Source organism: Natrix helvetica (genome assembly GCF_964273705.1).
Source record: "Natrix helvetica genome assembly, chromosome: 2".
Taxonomy (NCBI): domain Eukaryota; kingdom Metazoa; phylum Chordata; class Lepidosauria; order Squamata; family Natricidae; genus Natrix; species Natrix helvetica.
In genome coordinates this window covers 146,532,172-146,545,995 of record NC_138552.1, presented here as the reverse complement: position 1 = coordinate 146,545,995, position 13,824 = coordinate 146,532,172, and the positions used below count along the sequence as shown (strand labels likewise).

Below are 13,824 nucleotides of genomic sequence, written 5' to 3'. Positions count from 1 at the left end.
GAAGCCAGGAAAGCAAAATAAATATAGTTTACTAACTAAAACAGACTACATGAACAGATCTTTACGACAGAGGCGGGAAAGTTCAGAGAATCCAGAAACTCAGGTTCATGACAAGGCAGGGGGACTGAACTACAGAACCAAGGTGTGCATAGCATTATAAATGCATTGCCTGTCTGATTTCTTTCTAGGGTTGAGGTAGAGTGACTGGCCCAACCCAGCTAGCTTCTCTAGGCTTGATTAGAAGCTATGGCCTCTCAGATTCTAGCCTGAATACCTTCAACCACTATATTTGTGTTGAATTTTTATCTTTTACTGACAAACAAATAAAGAGAGATTTCTATTTCAAGCTACTTAGCTCTCGTCAGCTAGCCATACCCTTCTGGGATTCGAACCTGGGTTACTTGCATATTAGTTAGGTGTATTAATCTCTAAGCCAGGGGTGTCAAATTCAATTTCATTGAAAGCCGCAGTACGGTTGTATTTGATCTCCAGGGGGGTGACTTGGCAGGGGTGGCATGGCCAGCTTGACATCAGTTGTGTTGTGCTGGTGGTGGACCGAGTTCTTTGCTAGCGAAAAGGGGCTCTGGAGCTCCATTTTTGGCTGCCGCAGCCTCCTGCAACCCTCTACCAGCAAAAATAGAGCTTGGTAGAGGCACTGTTGGCCGTTCCTTCACTGTTTCCTGGGCAGCCCCGCCAGCCAGATATAAGCATCCTGTGGGTCAGATCCGGATCCCTACTCCAAGCCATGGGGTCTCCTCCCTTTGTTGCAGAGGTGGGTTGCCGCTGGTTCGGCCGGATTGGGCGAACCGGTAGTAGCAGCAGCAAGAGGCTCCACCCACCCGGACGCTTCTGCGTATGCACAGAAGCGTCTCGCGAGCATGCGCTGGAGCACGCCCAAACAGGTAGCAAAAAAAAATAGCAACCCACCTCTGGTTTGTTGGCTATACCAGGGGAAACATTACTGTATTTTTTGGAATATAAGATGCACCTTTTTCCCCCCAAAAAGAGAGTGAAATACTGGGTGCGTCTTATACACTGATTACAGCACTTTTGGCCCACCAAAACCCTGCCCTCTTTTCAAAAATGGACGTGCAGAGCAATGTTCCCTCTAATTATTTTTCAGTGTGTGCAGAAAAGCACCTGATTTTTTTTTTAGTCATAATTGCCATCAGAACAGATGTTGGGGAGGGGGGCAAGGAGAAAAAGGGTCCCCTCCCTCTCCCTCAGACCCACAGGAAGGAAGGAAGGGAAGGGAGGGGGAGGGAAAGGAAAGGAAATGAGAAACAAGAAAAGGAAAGGAAAGGAAAAGAGAAAGGAAGGGAAAAAGGAAAGGAAATGGAAAAGAAGGAAAGGAAAAAGGAAAGGAAAGGAAAGGAAAAAGAAAAGGAAATGGAAAAGAAGGAAAGGAAATGGGAAAGAAGAAAGGAAAGGATGAAGAAGGGAGGGGAAGAGAAGGGAAAAGAAAAAAAGAAGGGGAAAGGAAATAAGAAAAGAAAAAGAAAAGGAAAGGAAGATAGAAGGGCAGAAAGGAAAAGGAAAAGAGTGGAGTGGAATGGTAGAACTCAAAAATCAAGTCTCAAGATCCCGTGGACCCCTTTGGCTCAGGCAGTCCAACTCCATGCTGCTTCCCTCTCTCCGCAAAGCGAAGGGATCGCAGAAAGGCTGCTGAGGCCAGAACAGGCCTTCAGACGACGCAATGCCTCAGAAACGCCAGATGTGCAGAGAAATGCAGGCTACAACCAGCGAATCTCATTTTCCCAGGGACCAACGAAGCCCCAGAGGACCAATGGGAATTCTCCCTTCTGCAACATTATCGGTCTCCAGGCAGAGTCTTCCTTGACTTCACCCGCTGGAGGAGAATTCGGTGCAGAGAGAGGAGGAAGGGAGGGGGGATATTTTCAGTCATATTTTAAGACATCAAAAAGCACTGCATGGCAGTTGGAAACTGCTGCGCAGAGTTTTCTTGTTACGTGCGTGGCCGCGCGGCCGCGCAGCTTAGAGGGAACATTGGGGCAGAGGGCTTGGAAGGCTTGCAAAGTGCTCCTAGGGGCTGGGGAGGGCAAAAACAAGCAAAAAATGGGGCATTTTTGCTCATTTTTGTCCCCCCAGCCCCCAGGAGCACATTACAAGCCTCCCAAAGCCTCTGCATGCCCCCTTTTTTTTTGCAAAAAACGAGGCGTGCAGAGAGTTTGGGAGGCCTGCAGAGTGCTAAAACTTTTTTTAAAAAAATTACCTCTTCAAAATCAAGGTGCGTCTTATACTCTGGTGTGTCTTATAGTCTGAAAAATATGATAAGTGTTTTTTGTCAGGGCAACCTGGTCTACCCAATTATGGCATGGAGCATATGGCTTCCACTTTCGCCTTTCAGCTTCAATCCAGGGGTCTTCATAGGCAGTCGCTTTCGTGACAAACTATTTTTGTGTTGAAATTTTAACCACTATACAAAACTGGCTCTCAACCACTACATATACAAAACCTTAAAGCAGGTTGATGCAGTTCTTGGTAGCAAATGAACCTTTAAGAGCGCATATGGTCTTGAGAAGCCTCATGATTCTTTCAAGAACCTCCGTTTTTCGGGCCTGGGACGGAGAAGAGTTTATTCTCTTCATCAAGATGAGCTGCTATATTATCTATAGTTGTGCTTGAGTCAGCACCTTGTTCCAACAGAAGGTATCTGTGATACCTCCTGAGTCTCTGTTTCTTTTTGTTTTCCTTTATGGCAGGAATCCACAAGAGAACCATAACAGAAAATTACTGGTATATGCTAGCAAGCTCATTAAGAAATTATTTACAAGGCTGAAACAGCATATTCTCTACCTCAAATAAGGTTTTTAATGAATTAACACAGCACAAGAGAAAAATGGAAGCAGGGTGTCCACACTCAGCATACAATTTAAAGAAAAATTGAGAAAATAAAAGTGAAATAAATGGAAACAAGTAGCCTTAACTGCTACTTCATGCAGTTTGTGTTAGCAGAGAGCTGAACCAGACCAAAAAGTCAATTCAACAACAAAAAAACCCACCCTAAAGCTATTTTTTTTTGACATTGGCTATAATAGCAGACCTTGCAAATCTGATTGTGCGGGAACTCCATCTGCCTGAGTTATTGCTGAATGTTATCTCATTTCTCTGGATATGTTTCAGCCACTTTTGACTAGTTAATGGCTCTTGCATATTTCAACCAATGTAATCTTCCTTACTCGCTATAGTTCGCACCTTATCACATTTGCTTATCACTCTGAGTTTAATGGGGCCTTTTCCCAAGTAAAGGTGTACAGAATTGCAGTTTTGAATATACATCTTGATTCCAAAATGGTACTTGGAAACCAACATAGAAGCTGATTAAGCGTGTTTGTGTGTATATTTTTCTGTGTCAGCTTCTTTAAAAAAAAAAACCACTGATTTGTTTCTCACAGACAGCTAGAGGGAAGCAATAGATATCTACACTAAGTAGGAAAAATTGGTATTGCCCAATGCATGATTCTTTTTTTAATTAATAGCAAAAAGATGATGGAATTAATAATCAAAACTGTATTCTGGCTAAACCAATAGAAATTCCTGGGCAAGTCATCTAAAGATAAGGTGACCAACTTTTTTACAATGAAAAGGAGGACAAAACACGTTCTATTGTCCAAAATGCTAAGGTGACCAACTTTCTTACAATGAAAAGGAGGACAAATAAATTGGAAAAAATATATCGTAAATAAAAGAAATATTTTATTCATTGCAACAATAATACACTAAAATATGATATATGCATAATAAAAACATTTGCAATATTTTATATTGTAATTATGCTTACATGCCTGTTAATTATTATTTAAATTAGTACTTTTCCATTGAATTAATATTTTTTGTCAATGTATCATCTTCTAACAATATATTGGAAATATCTGAACAAGAAATATCCTTCATATTGAATTTTACGGCAAGTGCTACAGCTAGAGTATCAACATTCAATCTCGATTTCTCACTTGTCCAAAAATCATTGGCAATTGAAAACAACTCTTTCAACTGCTGCATTAGTTCCAGGGCAGCACAAGGTAAATTGAACAAGTATAAATAAATGTTCACATGGAATATGTTCATTTTTGAAATGGCTGAAAATCTCCACCCATCTTTTATCAATTTCAACCTGTTGATTTTCCCATTGTATTAATTTTTCAGAATTTAAATATACATTCAGTCTTCTAATTTCTTCAAAGAGACTATTGTCGTCTATTTTAATGTCTCGCATTTCTTTAGATAAAAATTCAACACAAGATTCAATATCTGTTCGATATACTTGCGATGAAGTAAAAAAAAACACCATTAAAAACTGTTTAATAAAATACGTCACATAACGCGCAACAGATTAGCCTTCAAATATCAAAAAGGAGGACATGTAGGAGGACACTTTTCGAGGGAGGACAGAACTTACAAAAGAAGGACTGTCCTCCCTAAAGGAGGACGGTTGGTCACCTTACTAAAGAAAGACTTAAAACGAACTAGTCCTGTTAATCAATTTAGGACAAAACGTCTTACTGTAACTTGAAACAGGAATCAATCCCCTAAAAAGCAAATAATTGCTAGCTCAGCAATTAGAAAAGCAAAATCAAATTCCAGCAGCTGATTAAAAATACTGTCAAATATGATCAAGGAAATATTCCAACTTATACAGTAATGCAGAACAGTATTTTTAATGATGGCTTATTTAATAGGAAGTAACTAGAAACTGAAGTTAGTTCAATACCAAAGATCAGTGGTGGGTTCCTACCGGTTCAGACCAGTTCGGCCTGAACCGCTATGGCAGCCTGGGTTGCTGGAACTGGCAGCAACCCAGGACTGCCATGCCCCCCCGAACCGGTTCTCTGGCGCCTCCATCTTGTTTTTCTGTTCTGCACATGCGCAGAACAATTTTAATTGCAGTAGTGCCTGCTGGAACCCATTCCTGATTAAGATGTTATTAAAACAATTATGTTGTACAAAGTTTGTCCTAAAGTGGTCAGTTTTAAGCCATAGCATATCTGAATGGTGATTAATCACACACAGGCAACCTTCATAGTAAATATCACTTGCTCCTTTCATAATATTAGAGTAGCATGTGATTAAAGTGATCTATTACTCAAAGAAAACAGGCATTGGTCAATGATATGAGCAAAGTTAAACATATGCACAGAAGTGGACATTGTGCCGATGTTTGGACAACCCTGCAGTGCTACACAGTGGATTTCCTGTGAAGGAGACATTTAAAACTCACAGACCAGTCTATAGACATTTGCTCATTCAACATGGCTTCACAGGAAGGAAGAATTTTTAAAAAGGGACTAACAGAAACTCAGAATGGATTTTGTTAGTGACAGAGTGCCCTCTGCTGTTGGACGTTAGGAATAAAAGGAAAATCTGTTAGTCTGTTTTTCTATGGCTGTTAGTCTGGTTTGGTCCAATTAAACATTTAATTCCCCTATATGTTCACCAGGTAGATAAATACAAGTTAAAATTTAAAAATAGGTGAGTAGCATCATTTTCAAACATCAAAGTATATTTTAAACATCAGACTATGTTCACATGATAAGTGATTATAGGATAAATATCTATCATACAGTTTTATTTGAATTTTACTCTAAAGTAAATCCCAGGATTTATTATTAATTATTTGTAGGAACCATGGCTGCCTAAACAATTCATTTGTTCCTCATGTATTTCTCACTCACACATCATTGTTGTGTCCTCGGAGATACGACCAGCGGCTACCATTGGAGACAGGATGAGCCCTGATTGGTCAAGACGCGCCTGCCGGCTGGAGAAATACAATCCTCCCATTGGTTCCCCATCTGACAGCTCTTATATAAATAGCTATCAAACGGGGTTTGCCAGGTTGTTCAGTTATTCTTGAGTTAACGTTAATAAATAGTTTTGCTGCAACCAGCTGCCTCCTCATTATTGAACACGCCGGTAGCGGCTACAAAAATCATACTAAGTCATGGATTTTTAACTGCACCTTATGAAAAGCCTGTTAGACAAGGTTCACCCAACAGGCCAGGGCTGTCCAACTCCCAGCCTGCAGGCCAGATGCGTCATATGCTGGCCACGCCCCTGCCCAGTTTAGCAAAGGGGGGGAGAAGTCCCGATACGTCACGTGAAGCCACTGTGATGAGGTGAGTTTGACACCTCTGCAACAGACTAAATCAAAATCAGGTACTCAATCACTTACTTTGTTTCCTCTGCCCTGACTTTCTGTAAGTTTCAATATATGAAGTATTTTACAGAGTTTCTATACATCAAAATCTTCCAACAAACTGGATGAGATTAAAAATGGCAAGACAGATCCTCAAAATAATGAAAATTAAGCTCTGTACATAGTGAAGGAATTTGGAGGGACATTGTTAAATATTATTATCTTCCCATTTTCAATGTGTAAGACTGGAATAGATTTAAATGACATAAGGTATGTCCCTATCTTACTCCAGGTCCACAAATGGAGCTAACTAGTTAACTATGAATGCATTTTTGTTAAGTGCCGCAGTGAACTAAGCTACTATAGTTTACAACTATGGCACAATGATATAATGTCCTTGTTAATTTGTGTAATTTAGATGGAAAGCTGAGTGAGGGATTACATATATTATTATCATTTGTGTTTCTTAGTAAGCTTGTAAGAGTAAGTAATTAATTCTTCAAATTCTCCTTAATCCCAGCCAATTTTTTGATACAGTTAGGAAGCGAAAAAGGTGAAAGACTGATCAAGATATCTCCACATGTACTTTTGTTTTAAGATAATATTCTAGATTTTGGGCTTATCATAGGAGGGATCAAGGTGACAAGGGTTCAGGAACCCATTTGGTTATGTAGTTGATTTTGGGCTAGTTAGCATCTTCCTGTGTAACAATTCTCAAAGGATTGGTTGGTGAGAATTAAATAAGAAAATGCCCTCAAGTGCGCTACACTCAACTTGGAAAGCAAGAGGTGATACAAATGTGGCAATTAAGAAACAACGTAAACCATAAGAATTATTAAATTCATTAGTGAATCTGTTCAGCTCACAACAAAAATCTAATGAACATCTGTGTTTAAATTAAAATTTCATGATGATCAACGATTTACCCTGTTTCCCTGAAAATAAGACCTCCCCGGATAATAAACCCAATCGGGCTTTTGAACGCATGAGCTAAAATAAGCCCTCCCTCAAAAATAAGCCCTCCCCCAAAATATTCCAACATAGCAACAGCCATGAGGTGACCACACTCACCGCCTCCTGCACCTGAAAAATATTTCCCCGAAAATAAGGCCAAGCACTTATTTTGGGGGTCAAAAGAAAATAAGATCCTGTCTTATTTTCGAGGAAACATGGGTATTAAAATTAAAAATATATTATTGTTACTGTAATTTATTTTTTATACAGTTATATTAACTGGGTAAAAATGATGGTAATCTGTAGCTGTGAAGATCATTGTAGTGGTGCCTTTATCGTATTTATGGAGTTTGGTGTCATTTAACATTTCACCTATAGGCACTGGGATGAAATCCTCTAAGTCATTCACAATGGACACGAAGTGGAAGTTATTTAAGAAACTAAACAACCAAGGCCAATTCCCTCAACATAAAAGTAATCCCAAATCAAATTTCAAAGCCTTATTGTTGCCGGGAAGAGCTTGCCATTAGAAGATTTGACCACTAAGTGGCAATCTTAGCTTGTGCCAAAGTAAAAACAAAAACACAAATCTTCTCCACCCACTCCAGCGCATTGCAGATACCTGATCTTAGAACAAAAATGTAGGTGGCAACACAGACTGGCAATAAAACAGATAGTGATAAAGGCTGGAATTTATGATATGCTATAATTAAAATGAAAGATCAGCAGGAATAGATTTTTTTAAAATCTTGTCAATAGGAATAAGGGATGAAAAAACAAGACAAGGAAAATCCTGGTGAGACTAGCTTTCAGGAACGCTTCACAACCCTTTTACCAGGAGTAGCCATAGGAGATGCCTATGTTTTCTTTTGTGTCCCAACATAATATGGGGTGTGGGGAGGTATGCATGTGTGCATTCACATCTTCTCCTAGGGACTAATCAGTGTCTGTACATACTGTTGTATATGTTTGTCTCGAACAGTATAATTCATATGGGTTCCTTTCTGGTTTGGGTGCATGTGGGGATGTTGTGTTTATGTATTTGCTGCACCCCCTATTTTGTGTTCTCTTTGTCAATATGTGCCCTGAAGGCACAGGATCAGCTGTTTGGGAAAGTGGTTCTTATTCTTTCCAAAACTTATCCTGCGCTAACTCATAATCAGTACTTTTTTAAAATAAACATTTTAGAAGAACCATGTTGGTTCAGTCAAATGCATATTTATTCCAGCATGTTGTTCCAGAATCATCAAGATTCAGATGAATCGGGTAAATTCGCACAAAGAAGACATGAATATAATAGTGCCCTTTTGCCTGATTACCCTAGTAACATATTAACTGTGCCTCATGGGCAAAACATGGGATGTAAATAATTTTTTAAAAAGACATATTTCTTCTGATACTGGAGAAAATACAGACTATCATTTGTAGTAGCCACAATTAATTCATGGAAGTCAACCCTTATTTAAAGCCACCCAACTTGATAGCTATTATATTTTAGAGTAAGTTATAAAGACCCATCTTCTTTTATTTGTTATGGAACTTCCACTGTTCATCTTTAATCAGTGACTCAGACTCTAGTTATTATGTAAGAAAGATTTCCTTTCCCCACATTTTCTGCACCATGAATGAATTTAAATATTCCATAAAAATGTATTATTGCAGTGCAGACTGTTATAAAAACAAGAGCGCATGCATAAATATATCTTTCTACGATTAAAAGTACTATTATTCTACGATTAAGGAAAAAAGAGTACATCAAAGCCAGTGACGTGCGGTGAGGTTTACAGCTTGTGAGGCAGCAATTTTTTTAGACTTGTGGACTTAACTCCCAGAATTCCACAGTCAGGCATGCTCAGTTACGACCTGCTGCCCTCTGCCCTAGGATTCGGCCACGGCACCGCCTGTCAGAGCTGCGTGGAATCCGGGGCGAGCTTGTCGGGCGAGGACAGCGCAGATGGGGAGCGGACGGAGTGGAGGAAGCCTCTTCCCCCCCCCTTCCCGCACCCGAAAGAACAAAGGGAACCTCTGCCGCCGCCCGGGCAACCTGGCCGGCCTCTCTCGCGGCGGCTCTCTGGTGCCGAGCTTGGAACTCCTGCAAGCACCGCAGGCTGGACTGGAGCTTCGAGTCTAGGGCAGCGAGTCATTCGATAGGAAACTTGCCTCTTGGAAGGAATGACTCGGCTTGGCTCCTGCTTTGCCTCTCCTGCCTCTTCGCTTCTCCGTTCGGTCGTTAGGCGGCAGATCGAAAGCGGGAGCCAAGCTGGGTCATTCCTCCCAAAAGGCAAGTTTCCCATCGAATGACTCGCTGCCCTGATGATAAGTGGTTAGGCTGTGCCTCACTTGCCTCACCTGACTGCACGTCACTGATCAAAACATACACACTTCACGAGACTTTTGTTTTAATGATTGTTTCATATATACTGACCATTATTTTAGCAACATATTTGCCTTAGTATTTTATTGTGCTTTACTGTGTCCTGCCAATTTTGCAGGTGGGTGGTATAAACACTGGAAATAATACATCAATAGATCAGTACAATTCTTTATTGGCCAAGTGTGATTGAACACACAAGGAATTTGTCTTTGGTGCCTATGCTCTCAGTGTACATAAGCAGAATAAAATACATTTATCAAAAATCATAAGATACAACTATGATAGTCATACCGTGTTTCCCCGAAAATGCAACCTGTCCTGAAACTAAGGTCTTGCTACATTTTCCCGTGGGCAAAAATATAAGCGCCCCCCTGAAAATAAGCCCCCTGGACAACTCCCCCTCCAGCCAGGCAGAGCACTGCTCACCGACCTAGCGGTATCCTGAAGGCGCCAAGCCGGGGGGAGTTGGGGGGGGGAGAAAGGCGCTCACGATGCTTGCCGCCTTCAGGATACTGCTAGGTTGGGGAGTGGCATTCTGCCTGGCCAGAGGGGTAGTTGCCGGATGGCTGCTCCCTTGCGAGCAGGCTCCCGAAGAGCCGGGCACAGCCTCAGGGATGAAGCAACCGTGAGGTGACCATGCTCACAAGCAGCCACCCGGCAAACCCTCTCTCCAGCCGGGCAGAGCGCCATTCACTGACCTAGGGGGTATTCCTAAGACGCCAAACCACGTGGCGCTCTGCCCGCTCCCCAGCTCCCACGGCTTGGCAAATTCGGGATACCCCCTAGGTCAGTGCATGGAGCTCTGCCCAGCTGGAGAGGGGGTTGCGCAAGCACCTGTCCCGCCCACAGCAAGCATGCCTCTCAGCCTCACCATGCCCTGGCCCAGCTCTCCCTGCAGTGAGAGGGCCCACAACCATAGAGTGCACTCCTAGAGCGGCCGCTGCTGGAAGAATCGGAAGCCAAGTTCCGGAGTTTGGAAGCTGAAGAAGTTATGCTCAGAGCACGGCGGCGGCGGCAAAAGTGGCGGTGGTGCCCTGGCCCTGCGGGGAGAGCTGGGCCAGGGCATGGTGAGGCATGCGAGCTGGGGGCAGAACAGGCGCTCGGGCAACCACCCTCTCCAACCAGGCAGAGCTCCATGCACTTACCTAGGGGGCATCCTGAATGTGCCAAACCGCGGGAGCTGGGAGTGGGCAGAGTGCCACTTGGCTTGGCACCCTAGGGATAGCCCCTAGGTTAGTGAATGATGCTCTGCCTGGCTGTAGAGGGGGTTTGCCGGGCAGCTGCTCATGAGCGTGGTCACCTCATGGTTGCTTCACCCCTGAGGCTGTGCCCAGCTCTTCGGGACGGGAGCCCACTAGCAAGGGAGCACCCGCCCGGCAACCCCAAAACAATAAGCCCTCCCCTGATAATAAGGCCCAAGCCATATTTTGTGGGTTAAAAGAAAATAAGACCCTGACTTATTTTCAGGGAACACGGTAGGTTACGAATAAGCAATCAAATAATACTAGGAATAAATAAAATATATAATCCAATGATTCAAAAAATATATCAGTCATTCCTAAAATCTCGAATTCTGAATTCTCTTTTCCTAGCCTGCAATATCATAAAAATAATATAATCCCTTAATAAGCACACTTTGTATATTTTAGAACCTCTATTGGATACTTCAATAATAATGGTAGGATAACCACTTCCTTAAATTCAGAGTAGCAGATAATTATTGTTTCCACTTTTCTCTCTAACCAAATGGACAGGGACACACATTCTTGCTTTTCATTTTGTATTGTACTTCCAAAAGGAATATGTTGCACTCAGCCAGATTAAAAACTTTCCTATAATTAAGGACAATTAAGCAATCAAATTTAAGTAAACCAAATCACTCTCCACCCCCAACTCACTTGATTCTTGATCAAGCAGAAAAGTTATTTCTTAACTTTTAACATATTTCTTTAAAGGGAAAGTAGTCTAATCCCTGATCATTTGCTTTGCATTTATCTACAATATCCTTGTAATATTCTGTAATAGTTCAAATCTGGCCACATCACTGATTTATGTAGAATAATTAGGATACTGTTAATTTCTGATTTCTTCCCTAATCTTCAATATATATGTGTTAGTTGCTCCCCCCCCCTTGACATAAATAGACATTTATTGGGGATGAGCATAACAACCTTAAGATGGTTTTCTTGATTGACAATAACATAGCATCTAAGATGCCTTGTTTCAATATTCATGTTTTAATGTGTATACCGACCTTTAGGTTAGTGCCTATTTCCTATCAAACTGGGGTAAGTATAATTTAAATGAACTCTGAAACCTGATGTCTGCATTGGTTAGGAAGAGAAAACAGGATATTGACACAAAAAGGAATAATGCAGGATTAGGAAAATACTAATGATACCTATTTTTCTGCTTCCTTTATATAAGTTCATGTGATTTATTATTTTATTTCTTCTGTCTGGGAAACTGCACAGTTTTATTACCTTTATCAATAGGGTTATTTATTTCATATACAGGGCTTCAATAATGTCAGGTACTTTTTAATAACACGATCTAGTTTTCCAATAAGATATTTATGAGCAAATAATTTGAGGCAACAGCTATCAAACACAAGATATAAATTATTAAGTAAATATTAGATTAAGATAAGTATAAAATATAAAGTCATGCTGAAGTCAGCTCAATTACCTGAAATGGATAATTCAGTCAGTTCCATTTTAGGCATGTGGTTTACATGGATATGTTAACAATTTACTTTAGAAATCTTGATTTAGAAATGTTTTACTGTGTGAAGGTTGCACCATGTTAAACTATTATTCTCTTTTGGAGAAGTCAATGAAGGTAATCCTCGTTTAGCAACCACAATTGGGACCAGCAACTTAGTTGTTAAGTGAAGCAGTCACTAACTGAAACAACAACTGTGCTTATGATCTTTACATACATCTTTCCTTTGCTTTATAGACCCATGAAGTTTGTACAGTAAGTGTGGGGATTGATCTAAGATTATTTTTTCATCACGGTAGTAACTGCAAATGATTGCTAAATGAGGCAGTCACTAGCTGAGAACTACCTGTAATCCAAGAAATATATACATTTCAGATAGCACAATTCAGGAATTTATTTTGAAAATGTATCTTGTAAAAAAAACATCAAATATAAACCCCTAATACTAGAAACCAATGTTTTTCACATTAGTTATAGAGGTTTTGACTGTGTCAGCAGTATTAATAACATAAACACTTTACTAATTTAAGAACACAGAAGTTACATATTTTGTTAAAATATACTCTTTCCATTATTTAATTAGCTAATGATTCAAAATAAGCAATTTGGGCATATGTTTCAGCCGGTGTATAACTAAAGTGCTAATAAATTAAGGAAATTTGAAGAAATCAGGAATTTCTTAATTCAATCACAGCTAAAGACATATTCACTCATATGTATATATGAAGATACCATTAATTTCAGAGAAAAGCACATAGGGACAGGACCTAAACTTTTTGAATTGGGGTATACATAAATAAAATAGACTAGATTCAATATATATATATATATATATATATAAACAACATGCAGTTTATAACGATACATTTTATACAATGACTATTTTCTTACCTGATAATGTATTTCTTTTGAATCAAGTTCTCCAATCTGTAAAATCAGAATTGTATAATCAATTACACCTCATAAGAAATGGCAATGTGTGCACTGACATAGATAAATCTTGTTCAAACATTTTCTTTGCCTTCTCATTTTGGATGGGTTTTTATTGGGCTATCAAAAGTCTTGCTCACTATCAATATATGCATAATAACAGAAAGAAGCATTTACCGACAGATCCAAAATATTATACAGATGTGTGTCTACATTTAGAAGAAACTAAACAATAAAGCATTTACTTTGGCCATGCCATGCATGCAAATGCATTGGAGAAGTCAACGATGCTAGGAACGGTTCGTGAGTCAAGAAGAAGGGGCAACCAAGGAACTTGCTGGCTTGATATCTTCAAAGCTAATTCAAAGATGAACATCCAACAATTCAAAGAAGCTGTGCTTGACAGGGTAGCATGGAGAACACTTGTCTATAAAGTCGCCAAGAGTCGGACACCACTGAATGATTAAAACTAAGACAATAAAGGGTCATCATTTCAAAAATATTTCTTTTCTTAAACAAGGGGTCGGCAATTTAAACAATCAAAGAGCCACAAAGTTCCTAACCGAAAGCCCCCCATTCAATTCTGGAGCTGATCGGATGTCCGGTTCCCCCACAATAGAGTCTCCTCCTAGCATGGTATCCTTTTTCCTCTGCCCACCGGAAGTCCAGTTCCCACACCGTAGTC

General features: G+C 40.3%; 1 protein-coding gene across 1 annotated transcript in view; it reads right to left on the bottom strand.

The window, feature by feature from the left end:
* Positions 1-13,122, bottom strand: part of CYRIA (CYFIP related Rac1 interactor A) — a 52,964-nt gene extending 39,842 nt beyond the window's left edge. The window contains 1 exon segment of the mRNA XM_081943321.1: positions 13,101-13,122. The gene's annotated coding sequence lies outside the window, so the exon portion shown is untranslated.
* Positions 13,123-13,824: the final 702 nt, after the last annotated feature.